The 16,235-nt window shown below is 39.9% G+C and overlaps 1 protein-coding gene across 11 annotated transcripts in view; it reads left to right on the top strand.

The window, feature by feature from the left end:
- The window catches only part of LOC109426825 (protein encore), a 739,407-nt gene that overhangs the window by 367,126 nt on the left and 356,046 nt on the right, over positions 1–16,235 (top strand). For 2 of the 11 annotated variants that reach the window (XM_062853482.1, XM_062853481.1), the window contains exons 1-2: positions 5,309–5,455; positions 5,548–6,442. The exons of the other annotated variants lie outside the window; for them this stretch is intronic. The gene's annotated coding sequence lies outside the window, so the exon portion shown is untranslated. Of the gene's footprint in view, positions 1–5,308; positions 5,456–5,547; positions 6,443–16,235 lie in introns of those variants that run through there. 11 annotated transcript variants of the gene reach the window in all.

Below are 16,235 nucleotides of genomic sequence, written 5' to 3'. Positions count from 1 at the left end.
TGAATGGGAATCACTAATGATTCCTTCCAAACGTGCGGCACGTGCCCAGTTTGTAACGATTCATTAATTAGGTCCAGCAGATTGTGTCCGATGACATCAAAGCAATCCTGTATAACTCTCGCATTTACATTGTCTACGCCAGCCGTTTTGCCCATAGAAAAGCAAATATTTTTCAATTCTTCCAAAGTTATTGGGTGAAAAGATTCAAATCTACTGTTAATACTAATTGGCTGTTTTAATTCGTCAGGCTCATCTACTAATTCAATTGATTGATTAATAGATGAAACACTATCGACGAAATATTCATTAAATCTACACGCTATAACTTGTTCAGACTCTTCTAGTGTGCCGTTGAAGGTTATGGATCGCGGTTTACAATTACTAGGTTTTAACAAAGATTTCAAAATTTTCCATAACTCTTTGCTGTTGTTTTGATGATGATCAATTTTCCTCTGAATATACTCGCATCTAGTTTGTTTAACCAGTTGCGAGTATTTATTACACACGACCTTGTACCTTTTCCAATTGCTATAATTTTCTCTTCTACGCCATTTTTTATACAGTTTGTCTCTATTGCGTAAAATAGGCGTAAGTATAGGCGCAAAAGATCCAAATTGTACCAGCTGTTCGAGTTTTTAATTGAAACTAATTTCTGTTCGACTAATTGATTGGTACAAGTTTTCAAGACGTCAGTTAAAACAGCTGATTTATGATCTAAAGAACCGCCGTTTGCATGAAAATCCACATGTCTTGCGACGAGACTCGAAACTGCTTGTTTCGAATATTTCTTCCAACACTTCAATTTCACAAGATCATTATCCTCGCTACTAGATTCGTTAATATTGATAACTAAAGTTTCATGGTCAGTAAGTTTTAAATCAGAATTTGCAACGACACTAACAGAATCAAAATTTGAATATACATGGTCAATCAAAGTTTTACTGTGTTGGGAAATACGCGTATAAACATTTACTGTCTGTTTCAAATTAAAAAAGTCAGCTAACCGTTTCAAATGATTCGAATTCGGATTGTCACACCAATTGATATTAAAATCTCCAGCAAGTATATTTAATTTACTATAATCTAAGAATACCTCAAGCCAGTTTTCTAAAATTTCAATAAATCGCTGGTCATTTGAACTGGGAGAGTGATATAAAACACCATAATTACCGATCCTCATGCCACGTACAACCGCAATGCCTAAGAACCAATTTCCTTCACAAACCTCGTTCAATTGAAGCTTGTATTGAACTGATTCTTTGACATAAATAGCAACTCCGCCAGTATGTCTCGAATGTGATACACAGGCAGCCACATTATATCCCGGAATACTATACTGATCAAAGGCATTTACATCAACAATATGCGTTTCAGACAGAAATACTAGATTTGGACGTTTTTCTTCTACAATCTGACGTAATTCTATGTAGTTTGTAGTTAACCCGGCTATATTCAAATATAAAATATCAAAAAGATTCACATTGCTTCTGGAACTTGGTTGCTATTCATTGAAATGTAGGCTGCTCTTTTTCCTATTGTACAACCTCTTGAAAACTTCACATTCATGACTGAATGCACCGTGGTTATCGTCCAAGTTCATGTTACGCTCTACATTGACCTTTTTACAGTTTATACATTTCAAAACGGTTGCCGTACATTCGGATGTCTTGTGACTTCCACTGCATCTAGAGCATGCTTCACAATTTTTGCAATTCATACTCATATGCCCAAATTCTCCACATTTGAAACATCTCAAAACATGAATTTCGGGAACAATACGACATCTATCAAACTTTATGAATACCTTTCCGGCGGTCAACAAACAATTATGGGTCTCTTTATCGACCTCAATTACCGCATTGTACTTATTGTACTTAAGGTGTGGATTTTCATACATTCTTATTACTTTTACTTCATTAATGGCGATGTCTTCATTTTGATCTTTTAAAATCATAATGAAGTCATCGGAGGAAAACTTCTCGCTCATGCCCTTCACTTTAAGTCTTGGCACCGATGAGGGAACAACAGCATTGTAGTTTTCACCCAAATCGCTTTGAATGCCATCTTTCACAACATTAATATTGTAGCCTGTTGCACACTCAGCGATAATAGAGCCATCTTTCCCGTGTCTAAAGTTACTGATTTTGTGTTTTTTTGGATCTAATTTACTATTCAAAACTTTGCGAGTATCCTCGCTACTCTGATTGGACTCTTTTGGCTTGATCACAATGACCGGACGAGCCTTACGAGTCACTTCATCATTCGCAGTGCTTTTCTTTCTGTAACTTTTCTTTTTAATTTTAGTCCCAATATTACTTTTAACTACTTCCGCGAAACTAATACTTTCACAAAAAACATTATCCGACGTCGCGTCAACGTCTTCTTGAACCTTTCGCTTTTTGCCTCTGGGATTCAGGCTCGGCTCCGAAGCCGTTCTTGATGTACCTTGCTTACTATTCATCGCAGCTACTGTTTTAGACGGATTAAATTCGAAAAATGAACATTTCATACTTTCCAACTCTTTGCTCACAGATCTACCAAGTTCAGAAACAGCCTTTTCCATAGCACTATTTATACTTCTCCCCAATTCTTCCATCCCGATCTTTAACGCGTCATTTATCTGAGCAGCAATTTGCTCTCGAACGCCACTGATCGAGTCAGAAATCGAAGAGATCTTCTTCATTTCTTCTTCGAACTTTTGGACGGTCGAGAGCGCCAAATTCTGCTCGCCACAACACTGGCCCGATAAACAATCACCACATTTGAATTCCAGATTTTCGTTCTCACTGACTAGCTTTGCTACAGCTTTCGTCAGAGGAGTGCACTTGTAATGGTACACTCTAGAACACCTCGAGCATGCAGTCGGTATGTCCGACGGTAGTATGGCACTACCGCAAACACACTCAGCCATCTCGTATAGCTTACCACATACACGATACTACAGACAAACACGCACGCAACGCTAACACAGATGAGACAACACAATAAATCAAAAATTTACCAGCCGCCAGCCAGCGCTGGGGCAAAAATAAATGCACAATTATACAAGAACAAGCACTCGAGACAATTTGCCTCCTACTTATCCTGCTTCAAAACACTATTATGCTCGCTGTAGAAATAAATTTCTAGCGGCAAATCCACTATTTCACACGAAAATTTGATTAAAATAGCACTGCACTGCAGAAACAAACTACACTGTTCACCATCACCACAAAAGATGCGAACTATGATTTTGGATTCAAAGCGCCAACTACTATTTGTAGTGTATGTAGCGGAGTATGAAATAGATAATTAAAATGTCTAAGAAATTCTTTGGATCGAAGTTGTAAATTCATTTCAGTGTATGCATTTGACAAAACTGAGTCGACATAACGAATCGGTTCAATGACAGATGCGCCGAACAAGAAGAGACCGACGAAGCAAGCCGAGCATCAAGTCTGCTCGTTTTCGGTTTTCTCTTCCTTCTTGAAACGGATTTGGAGACGAACGGACGTGTTCGTACGGCGCTCCCTGCTAGCGTCGGTTTTGCTGGTTATGGATTGCGGATTCACGACACTATTGTCATACTGTTACTGTATAAATTTCATAACACTCATGTATGAAAACCATATCGATAACGTATAAAATCTGAAATTATGTCGTATGACTATCATACATGCTTGTATGAAATATTTTGCACAAATTAAAAAAAATCGCAACCTGGAATCGAACCAGGAACGGCAAGGTTGGCGAGTGCGTGCTTTACTCATACGCCCATCGACGCTTCGGAAGTTGTAGTGGCTAGAAGCCAATAAAAGATTTTGTTGTTTTAGCAATGGTGTTTCATAACACATCTTATGATTTTCATACGATGCTTCTTATGAAATTTTTCATACGACAAGTCTTATGGATTTCGCTTTTCAATGTATGAAAAGCATACGAGAACTATGAAAGGACGAAAAATATAAAAATAACTGATTCATAAGATGCAAACTATGAAAAGCATACGAACAGTATCCTCAGCGAAGATATACTTTTCGAAATCATGTGTAAAACACGTTAGTTTGGCATAATAAATGTCAATTTTCTTAGAATATTAGTACCAGGCACCCCGTACCGGGTTCCTGGTCTCCAAAAAATGAAGCATGTTAAGACATACTCAACGCGGGCGAGTTCGGTGATGTACATTAAGTTGGAGGTGAACCATTTTCATTATCGATACATAAACACACAGTCAAACACGTTCAAATCATGTTTAAAAGACAGTGGTTTAGAACCTAAACTATTCAACATCTGATTCAAAAGAATTACACGTTAATATAGCTTGCTGTTTTAAACGATACATTAACGTGTAAAAGAACATGGATGAGGCGTGTCGATTATTTTCAGTGTAGCCATGCAAAGAATAACCTTTGGAATTTCGTGCAAACATCGAACGCCACCGCCAGAACCAAGAAGTGAAAGCGCTACAACTTGCAGTAACCTTCGTGCTTTGAGGCACACCCGGGTGGGAATTTCCTGCACCGAGAATGGGGATATCGCGCGTTTGGTCATTGTTTATTTTTAGTTCAGCATAGAATAGCATTGGAATTAATTTGCATGCAATGAGCTCTTTCACTGAAATGCATACTGTATGAAAACAAAGCATTGTTTAAGCGATGTGGAGTAGCTTTTTGTTCTTGTTTTTCTTCGTCTTCTTGGCACGATGCCCCAACTGAGACGGAGTCTGTTTGTTAGGCTAGGTGTTCTATGGGACTGGGAAATTTCTTTGCCAACAGAACAGATCATTTTCGTATTCATATATGAAACGTCCAAACATACTCTTTATTTACTCAGGGAAGTCAAGCAAATTCTCATTATCCTGGATCGTACCGAAAATCGAATCCGGATACCATCAGCATTACATTAATGATTAGTTGTAACACAGACGAATTTATACAGACGTAAGAGTGCCGTACAAACCAATGAAAATTTTTGGTACCATGTTTTCTTCTTTTTCTTTGAGCATGAATTTTCCGAGGGGGCTAAAAATTACCATTTTTACGTGGTTTTTATGCATTAGATTACCCCTCTTCGCCAAATTTTGACAGTTTCTCCAATATAGGCCTTTTCATGTGACAGATCCGTGCATGCATTTGTTTACAAAGCTTGAACAACAGCTGCTAACAAGAACGTGTCATCTTCATAGAAGAACTGTCAAACGCCCGAACAATCAGCTGATTTAAGACGTCAAATGAAAAGGCCCATTTCGCCCGCTTCGCCTCGGTCACCAAGCAATGTTTTGTTTATGTTTGAAAATCATGGTGCGCGGTCGGGTAATCTTTCGGCAGTACATTTTGTGCGCTCGAGAAAAGGCTGTAGAAAGTAGAGGCAGATCATCATCCCAGAAAAATGTTCGACTTTAGTGGAATATGTGCGACCAGCGAAAACCGGAAAAGATTTCACCGAAAGCGATTATTCATCGCCGTCGGAAATGGTAAGTATGAAGCAAAGATTTCTGCCTTGTTGAGCCGTCGCATTTAGTAAATAAGTACACAAACAAAATTATTACCCTCTATTTCCCAACAGATTCTTCTGTTGAAGCCAGCAGAGGAAATAGGGCACAAAGTGGACAATCCCGGAAAGATCGAAATCCGGATAGCACTTTCGGAACGCGGATAAAATATATCGCCCCTCTTTTCATCAACAACAACTCGGCGAGCTTCGTCCATGGTGGTTTGGACACGAAGGCGCACTGGTGATCGGCCAGAAACAGATCCATAACAAGATCCAGCACTTTCGCGATTATCATGCCAAGATTAGCCAGGTGGATTCGTAGGCTACCGTCGGCACCGTATCACGCAATCCTTCGTGCTGGCCGTCCAATCGCCGAATAAGTATTACTTCCATAATGATATCTTCCAGTATCAGGACATTGACTCCGACGACGAACTCGAAGAGAATGATCGTTCCGGAGAGGATGGGGGAAAGTGGATGCCAACAATGCCGTGGGAGACCAGCAGCAGTTGGTGCATGCGAACGCTGTTGCTGCACCAAAACGTACGCCAACCTTGTCAAATCCGGAGGTGTTGGTTTGTTTCATCCGATCACCACCAGCAGCAGCAATCCTAAAACCAGTCGCAAGGATACAGCAACGTACCAGCCGGACGTCCATTAGTAATGTCCCCTTCTCCGTCGTACTCGTTCAACGCTCCAGCTCTTGGTCCAGTTCATACAATGGCGGACCCATGAATATCGTATCTTCTACTGGTGGTGGGCTAGGTGGCAATAAGTACGATTGTGGCCAACAGCAAAAGTCATCACAGCAGCAGTAGCATGGGTCAGGGACAGATGCCACAGCGGATGCAAAACCAACAGCACCGATCCGGGACAACGGTGACCCAACCAGTGATAGTAGACAGAGCTCACCCAAACAACAGGATAGCCGACCAAGCTATCAGGAGCTACAACAGCGACGGCGAAGGTACGTAAGCATTAAATATGCAAAATTTCTTGATTGTACTCATGTTCGGTCAAACGAAAACAAGTCGAAATAAGTTTTAAACTTAATTTTATTACCTAAAGGTAACTCCCTGGGCTTGTATTATATCTTCCAGGAAGCTTTGATTTCAGGCATGTGGTCGATGTGCTTTGCAGTAATGATTGGAATAGCTGAATGTATAATCAATGGCAAATAATTCTGTAAAAATCAGATCTTCAAGTCGTCGTCATCTGATATAGTTATACTGATCATGATGCTGCATAGTATATCGAACATTTGTCGAAATCATTTATGTGCCGGGAAAATATAATTCCAAGTTGGTGAGAATATTACAAACTGAGGGAGGGTAATAGGCCCAGTCAGACCCCTGAATGGGCAATGTGGGTTAGTGTATGGGAATGCCATTGAAGTTTTGCAATATTCTCCGAGGCTTTCGAAATCCAACAGGGCGCGTCCCCGGGTTGCGGATAGGGGGAAGAGGGAGATTTTTCGCATTTGTACTGTAATCAGCCAATGTGATATTATCTCCTATGGTGTTGTAGTGCGAATGAATGATCTCATTCTATGGGAATTCGAACCTTGTAATGCATTGTTTATTAGCTTCAATTTTCTAAGTTTGACAAGGTTTTGAAGACAAACATGAGATGAGAGAATTGCCTAATAGGAAAGTCACATCAGCAAAGCTTTTACATATGCAAATGCTATCCATGGGGTCATGTCTAGCATTTAATATGTATGGCAATGACTGATTCTTACCTAACAGGGGTACTACAAGACCACGCGGACAATTCGATTAAGGGCTTAGTTGGGGATAATATATTTTCCAGAACTGAAGGAACATTTTTCCCGGGTGACTGGTGAGTCGGAGAGGGTGGAAGTTTCCGTTTGTTATAATTGACAAAATAAACAATCGGGCGTTTTTTCTTTCTATGACTTGCTAGGCATTTTGAGGATTATTGTTTTTTTTTTTTTGGTTTTGGAAGGTATGCGATTCACTATTGAGCCTTAAAATTATTTTGCATCTGAATAGCATTGATATTGTCAAGTCTGTACCAACACCCTAATCCCCCACCAAAATACCCTTTTCCTATCCCATGGCGTTTATGTGGTCAGCAAAGACTATTCAGCCATTACCCCTCCTTATCATCGGCTTTGGACTGACTTGCGCTCTCATTGCCCCACCAAATGCTGCAAAATGAAAATGAAAATGAAAATGAAAATGAAAAATTTTATTACCTAAAGGTAACTTTATTACATTTACGTTACATATTCATTTATTTATTATTAGTTTTTATCCCAACTGGTAACAGATAATGACATGATCTTGAAGACATTTTTCTTTTAAAATTGATTTAAGAAGAATTCCTTCTTAGCTTCGTTATTTTAAGATTTTTTCAAGAAGCATTTCTGCGAAGGATCCTCAATGCCAAATTCTTTGAAGATTGTACCTTGTGAAACTCTTTTGAAGTTTCTTCCAAGAGAAATTCCTTCGGATATTCCCCCAAAAATAAATCCTTCGGCGGCGATTGAAATTAGTGGAATTTCATCGGAAATTTCTCTAAGATGAAATCTTTCAAAAAATTTCCAGGGCGAGTTCCTCTGAAGTTTCCGTCGTTTCACGGGGGTTTTTCTAAGATGCAAAAACAGTTTACTTTTCCCCACTTCTGGAATAGCTCCATAATATTTGGATAATATTTGGTCGTATTAGTGCTCCTAAATATGGTACCCTGGCCAAGTTCGCAGGGGTTGACGGTATTAAAGTGAAGGAGTTTCATTTTGATTATTGTAATGTAGTGCTCTTTAGTGAAACATATCACCTTTTTAACACTTTAATGCGCCTCCAACGGTTCATCACGAACCGGCTGCTGCAGATGGAGTATGGCTGATCATATGCATCAGACATGCTCGATAAACACGGAGGAACCCCCGGGGCTCAGTAGAGTCTATTTCCAAGCAATAGTTTCGAGTCGGTTGGATTTGAAAAGGTGTTGATGATCGTTACAAATCCTAATAAAAGTATTATATGATTTGTGACAGGTTTTGGAACCTTTTACAGCCAGCTGACTTTGAAATATTGTTTGGGCTTTCTTTCCCATGTTTCTCGGTTGATTTTGATTAGTAATTTATTAATGTCATAGTCGCTTTTTCGAATTTTGACTATGTTGGTCACATTTTCTTTAAATAAAGCAATTAAAATCAACCGACGAATTGATAGTGGGAAGGAGATTTGCAGCACTTAATTGTGCTGATAGATTCGAAGCTAACGTGCGAACATTTAAACGCATTGTTGACGTCAATGCGTTCGACGTGACATTTTGGACAAAAACTAACTGCTTTTTGTTAGCTGAACAACGTTACTTGTGTATGACTAGGTTGACATTTCTAGGTTACGCTTTAGAAAATGACATGGCTTATCTAGGTAGGACCGATAGGACAATTGAACTAATTTAAATATTTTTCAAAGTTTTTTTAGGGATGAATACATAATAGTTGACCCGTGCGTTGCTAGGATGCGACGCCGTGTATTGATAGGGTCTAGGAGTAAAACGTGTTTGGTGTAAAGGTTCATCAGTTTTGGAACTAGTGTTTAGGTCAATGAGTATGAACAGAAATTACTGTTTTTTTAACAAAAAATGACGCATAAGCATATTGACTAACAATCACTAACATAATGAAAATAACTTTATGACATAAAACTTTAATAGAGTAGAAATTACATTTTTCGTTTGACAAGACAAATCGCAAAGCATTGGTGCTCTTGAAAACGTGAGTAGGCGACCAAGTCGGCCATTGTGGCAGCCATATTTGTATTCTTTTATGCTTTTCCTTAAATATGTGTTTTATTTTCAAAATTTTTAAATTTTATACGGCCGATAATATCCTATTATTTTATGGCTTAACTAGCTGCACCAGGCAAACTTTGTCTTGCCTACTGCGTTTTCTGACGTTTCAAATCGAAGTCCCTGTTAAAAATGGATGAAACTTATGTTTTGATTATGGTAATAATTTTCTTACACACCAAATTTTTCGAAACGCTTCCAGCACAAAAAAAATCAGCAAAATAAATTGCTGAATTTCAGCAAAATTTTTCCTGAACTTCAGCACAACGTTGCTGATCAACTGTCAAAATTGCTGGATTGTTCAGCAAGTTGAAAAAAAATTGCTGACATTCAGTAAATTCATATTGCTGAATGAAATCAGCACCAAAATCAGCAAAATTTGCTGAATATCAGCAAACAAAATTTGCAGTGTAGGTTACCAGCCTGGTTACCAGCATGAATATACAAAAGTTAAGGGTATTGATTGAAAAAATATTTACACTCGCTGGAAATGAAAAATTAAATGCTTTTCAGCCATTTTTCTTATGCGATACATTCCATATAATCTCCATATAAACGACCGCGGGGCAAGATGGGTCATTTTCAATATTGAGCGTATATTTGAAGCATTTGGAAGTGATTTATTTTTTTATTACAAGACTATCTTATAACTCACTCTAAAGATCGTCCGAGTTTTGAGTATGGTGATTCAAAAAACAGTTAACTATTTCCAAGAACTTCTGGAATTGTTCCAGACATTCTTGGGTGATATTCGAATGCCAGAAGGAATTACAAAAAACATCCAACAAAAACTTTAATTTATTTGATGACAATTCACAAGATTTTTTTGAGAAAATTGCATTAGTTTATAGCAGGGTTCGTAATTTTCGTTTCATCGATACGAAATATGGCTATTCTCACGGCGGCGGGAGAGTTTATTTTCACTATTTTGCTCGAGGCACGCTTTTCCCCTCCAGCACTTCTTTCGAGAGTAGCGATTCATGATAACTGAAAATCGCTTCAACCTGCAGATAATTTCTTTTCTTTCTGTTAAATTTTCTCTCACCCAATTTTCACGAAAATCTTTTCAAAGCAGATTAACAAAAATTGTGCTCGCGACGGGATTCGAACCTGGAACATTATTATCGTCGCACCACCAAATCGAAGTCGTCGCTAGAAGCACATGCGAAGTTGCAGCTGCGAAGTAAATTTGAATCTATTTTTTCTATTGCGCATCATTAAGCTAATTAAGAGCAACAATATGCACTAATCCAAATTTAGTTGCGACATTTCTAAGTAGGTTAAAAATCAATTTTCGCACGTTCGGTCACTTCGTATTTCGACCAAAAGCATAAAGGGCCAGCTACAATGGGGAGCGGCGCGCGGCAGCGCGGCATCGGAAAATATTCATCACATGGCGCTCCATATGAATGGCCACAATGAGCAGCTGCGGCAGACGCGGCATTGTACTAAAATGCCGCAAATATTCAGAATGTTGAAAAAGCGCGGCAAAGTTTGAGCGGCAAAGCACTGTTTGTGCACCATGTATTGATTCCTATGGCCATTCTGGTGGACATTTCGGAACAAATAGTGATTCCGGCTGGTTGTTGGTGGGATATTCGTGGTATGCGGAAGTTTTTGTAAAACTTGTTGCATCAGATTTTTATGAGTTTTGTGTGAAATGTTGATGGATCGGATATGGGATCCGTATTGGTGGCAATTTGGATAACATTTAGATACACTCTGGTGATTATGTTGTTTGAAATTTTGAAGAGAATTATGAAGACTTCCAAAGATTTCTTTATGTGTACTGTGTTGGGTTTTAATTGATCATGGTCCACATTTTGTATGGAGAAGATTTATGAGATTCAACTAGGATTCGTAGGTAGCATGCTATTCTTCCTCCAGAGATTCCTGCAGAGATTCATCCAGGAGTTCTTGCAGGGATTCCTCCAGGCATTCCACAAGGGATTCCTCCAGGAATTCCTCTAAGGATTCCTCAAGGAAGTCTTCTAAGTATTCCTCAATGAATTCCTCCAAGGATTCATCCGGGAATTTTTGCAAGCATTTCTCAAGAATTTTCTCCAGAGATTCCTAAGGGATACGTCAGGAATTTCTGCAAGGATTCACCCACGAATACCTCTAGGAATTCGTGAGGGACTCCCTCAGAAATTCCCTAAGGGTTTCCTCAAGGAATTCCCCAAAAGATTCCTCCAAGTATTTTCCAAGGAATTCCTCCAGGAGTTCCCCAAGCGATTCCTGAAGAGATTCCTCTAGAGATTCTTCCAGGCATTACTCCAGGAATTACCAAAGGTATTCTTCCAGGAATTCCTCATAGGATTTCACTAGTAATTTCTCAAGGGATTCCTCCAGGAATTCCTCTAGATATTCATCCAGGTATTCCTTCGAGGATTCCTCTAGGTATTCCATCGGGGATTCCTCCAGGAATTCCTCTAGGGATTCCTCCAAGGATTCCTCTAGGAATTTCTATTGGGATTCCTCCAAAAATTCTTCAAGGGATTCCTCCAGTAATTTCTTCAGGAATTCCTCTAGGGATTCCTCCAGAAATTCCTCTAGATATTCATCCAGGAATTTCTCTAGGGATTCCTCCAAGGATTCCTATGAAATTTCCTCTAGGGTTTCCTCCAAAAATTCCTTTATGGATTCCTTCAGTAATTTCTCCAGGGATTCCTCCGGGAAATCCTCAAGAGATTCTTCCAGGGATTCCTTTAGGAATTCCTCATTGAATTCTTTTAGGAATTCCTCCAGGAATTCTTTTAGGAATTCCTCCAGGAATTCTTCTATGGAGTCCTCCAGGAATTCCCCAAGGAATTCCTCCAGTTTTTTTCTGCAGGGATTTCACCAGGAATTCCTCTTGAGATTCCGCAGGAATTCCTCAACGGATTCCTCCAGGAATTCATCTAGGGATTCCTCGAGAAATTCCTCTAGATTTTCATCCAGGAATTCCTTCGGGGATTCCTCCAGGAATACCTCTTTGGATTCCTGCATGAATTCCTCTGGGGTTTCCTCCCAAAATTCATCTTGGTATGCTTCCAGGAATTGCTCAAGAGATTCCTCCAGAAATTCCTCTACTGATTCCTTCAGGAATTCCTCTAGGGATTTCTCCAGGAATTTCTCTAAGGATTTCCCTAGGAATTCCTTCAGGGATTCCTCTAGAAATTTCTTCGGGGATTCCTCCAGGAATTCCTCTAGGGTTTCCTCCAGGAATTCCTCTAGAGATTCTTCCAGGGACTCCTCTAGAGATTCTTCCAGAAATTTCTTTAGGGGTTCGCTCAGGAATTCCTCTAGGGATTCCTACAGGAATTGTTCTAGTGATTGCTCTAGGAATTCCTGTAGGGAGTCTTTCAGGAATTTCTCTAGGGATTTCTCTTGGAATCCCTTCAGGGATTCCTCTAGAAATACCTTCTGGGATTCTTTTTGGAATTCCTTTGGAGATTCCTCCAGGAAGTCCTGTAGGAATTCCTCCAAGAATTCCTGTAGGGATTCCTGCAAGAATTCTTGTAGGTATTCCTCCAAGGATTCCTCCAGCAATTCCTCGAGGGACTCCTCCAGGAATTAATCTAGGAATTCCTTCAGTAATTTCTCTAGGAATTTCTCCAGGAATTTTTCTAGGGATTCCTCCAGGAATTCCTCAAGGGAATTCTTCAGGATTTCTTCTAGGGATCCCTCCAGGAATTCCTCAAGGAATTATTCCTGGAATTCCTCTTGGGATACTTCCAGGAATTCTTCTAGGGATTCCCCTAGATATTTCTCCAGGAATTCATCTAGAGATTCTTCCAGTAATTCCCTAAGGGATTATTCCAGGAATTCCTCAAGGGATTCCTCCAGGAATTCCTATGGAGATTTTTCCAGGGATTCCTCTAGGGATTCATCCAGAAATTTCTCTAGGGATTCCATCCAGGAATACTTCTAGGGATTCCTCCAGGAATTCTTCATGGGATTCTTCCTGGAATTTCTCTAGGGATTCTTCCAAGTATTCCTCTAGAGATTCCTCCAGAAATTTATTTGGAAAATTCTCCAGGAATTCCTCTAGGAATTTCTCTGGGGATTCCTCCAGGAATTCCTCTAGAGATTCCTCCAGAAATTTCTCTGAAAAATTGTCCAGGAATTCCTCTAGGGATTCCTCTAGGAATTTCTCTGGTGATTCCTCCTGGAATTCATCTAGAGATTTTCCCCAAGGGATTCTTCCAGGAATTCCTCAAGGGATTCCAGTAATTTCTCCAAGGATTTCTCCTGGAAGTTCTTCAGGAATTTCTCAAGATATTTCTCCAGGAATTCCTCCAGGGATTCTTCCAGGAATTCCTATAGAGATTTTTCCAGGAATTCATCTAGAGATTCTTCCAGGAGTTCCTCTAGGAATTCCCTAAGGGATTCTTCCAGGAATTCCTCAAGGGATTCCTCCAGTAATTTCTCCAAGGATTTCTCCAGGAAGTTCTCTAGGAATTTCTCTAGATATTTCTCCAAGAATTCCTCTATAGAAATGCTTCCTGGAATTCCTCTAGGGATTCTTCCAGGAATTCCTCTAGAGATTCCTCCAGAAATTTCTCTGGAAAATTCTCCAGGAATTCCTCTAGGGATTCCTCTAGGAATTCCTCTGGTGATTCCTCCAGAAATTCATCTAGAGATTCTTCCAGGAGTTCCTCTAGGAATTCCCCAAGGTATTCTTCCAGGGATTCCTCAAGGGATTCCTCCAGTAATTTCTACAAGGATTTCTCCAGGAAGTTCTCTAGGAATTCCTTCAGATATTTCTCCAAGAATTCCTCTAGGCATTCTTCCTGGAATTCCTCTAGGGATTCTTCCAGGAATTCCTCTAGAGATTCCTCCAGAAATTTCTCTGGAAAATTCTCCAGGAATTCCTCTAGGGATTCCTCTAGGAATTCCTCTGGTGATTCCTCCAGAAATTCATCTAGAGATTCTTCCAAGAATTCCTCTAGGAATTCCCCAAAGTATTCTTCGAGGAATTCTTCAAGGGATTCCTCCAAAAATTTCTCCAAGAATTTCTCCAGGAAGTTCTCTAGGAATTACTCTAGATATTTCTCCAGGAATTCCTCTAGGGATTGTTCTATGAATTCCTCTAGGGATTTCACTTGGGATTCCTCCAGCAATTCCTTTAGAGATTCTTCCAGGGATTCCTCTAAGGATTCATCCAGAAATTTCTCTAGGGAATCCTCCATTAATTCTTCTAGGGGTTGGATTCATCCAGGAATTCTTCTCGGGATCCCTCCAGGAATTCCTCCAGGAATTCCTCAAGGGATTTTTCCTGGAATTTATCTAGGGATTCTTCCAGGAATTCCTCTTGAGATTCCTCCAGAAATTTCTCTGGATAATTCTCCTGGGATTCCTCTAGGGATTCCTCCAGGAATTCCTCTGGAGTTTCCTCCAGGAATTTACCTAGAGATACTTCCAGGAATTTCTCTAGGAATTCCCCAAATGAATTCTTCCAGGAATTTTCCAAGGGATTCCTTCAGTAATTTCTCCAAGGATTTTTCCAGGAATTTCTCTAGGGTTTCCTCCACTAATTTCTTTAGGGACTCTTCCAGGAATTTCTCTTGAGATTACTCCAGGAGTTCTTCTAGGGATACCTCCAGGAATTCCTCAAGGGATTCTTCCTGGAATTCCTCTAGGGATTCTTTCAGGAATTCCTCTAGAGGTTCCTCCAGAAACTTCTCTGGAAAATTCTCCAGGAATTCATCTAGCGATTCCTCTAGGAATTCCTCTAGCGATTCCTCTAGGAATTCCTCTGGTGATTCCTCCAGGAATTCATCTAGAGATTCTTCCAGGAGTTCCTCTAGGAATTCCCCAAAGGATTCCTCCAGGAATTCTTCAAGGGATTCTTCCTGGAATTTATCTGGGGATTCTTCCAGGAATTCCTCTAGAGATTCCTCCAGAAATTTCTCTGGAAAATTCTCCAGGGATTCCTCTAGGGATTCCTCTAGGAATTCCTCTGGTGATTCCTCCAGGAATTCATCTAAAGATTCTTCCAGGAGTTCCTCTAGGAATTCCCCAAGGTATTCTTCCAGGAATTCCTCAAGGGATTCCTCCAGTAATTTCTCCAAAGATTTCTCCAGGAAGTTCTCTAGGAATTCCTCTAGATAATTCTTCAGGAATTCCTCTAGGGATTCTTCCAGGAATTCCTCTAGGGATTTCACTTGGGATTCCTCCAGGAATTCCTCAAGGGATTCCACCAGGAATTTCTCAAGAGAATTCTCCAGGAATTCCTATAGAGATTCTTCCAGGGATTCCATTAATTCTTCTAGGGGTTGGATTCATCCAGGAATTCTTCTCGGGTTTCCTCCAGGAATTCCTCAAAGGATTCTTCCTGGAATTTATCTAGGGATTCTTCCAGGAATTCCTCTTGAGATTCCTCCAGAAATTTCTCTGGATAATTCTCCTGGAATTCCTCTTGGGAGTCCTCTGGGAATTCCTCTGGGGTTTCCTCCAGGAATTTACCTAGAGATACTTCCAGGAATTTCTCAAGGAATTCCCCAAAGGAATTCTTCCAGGAATTCTCCAAAGGATTCCTCCAGTAATTTCTCCAAGGATTTTTCCAGAAATTTCTGTAGGGACTCTTCCAGGAATTTCTCTAGGGATACCTCCAGGAATTCCTCAAAGGATTCTTCCTGGAATTCCTCTAGGGATTCTTCCAGGAATTCCTCTAGAGATTCCTCCAGAAACTTCTCTGAACAATTCTCCAGGAATTCCTCTAGCGATTCCTCTAGGAATTCCTCTGGTGATTCCTCCAGGAATTCATCTAGAGATTTTTCCAGGAGTTTCTCTAGGAATTCCCCAAGGGATTCTTCCAGAAATTCCTCAAGGGATTCCTCCAATAATTTAAATTATTAGAATTATTATTAGAATTTTTTTAGAATTATTTAATTAGAATTCTCCAAGGATTTCTCCAGGAAGTTGTTTAGGAATTCTTCCAGGGATTTCTC

Source organism: Aedes albopictus, chromosome 2, assembly GCF_035046485.1.
Source record: "Aedes albopictus strain Foshan chromosome 2, AalbF5, whole genome shotgun sequence".
Lineage (NCBI taxonomy): Eukaryota > Metazoa > Arthropoda > Insecta > Diptera > Culicidae > Aedes > Aedes albopictus.
This window is presented reverse-complemented; position numbering and strand designations above follow the sequence as displayed.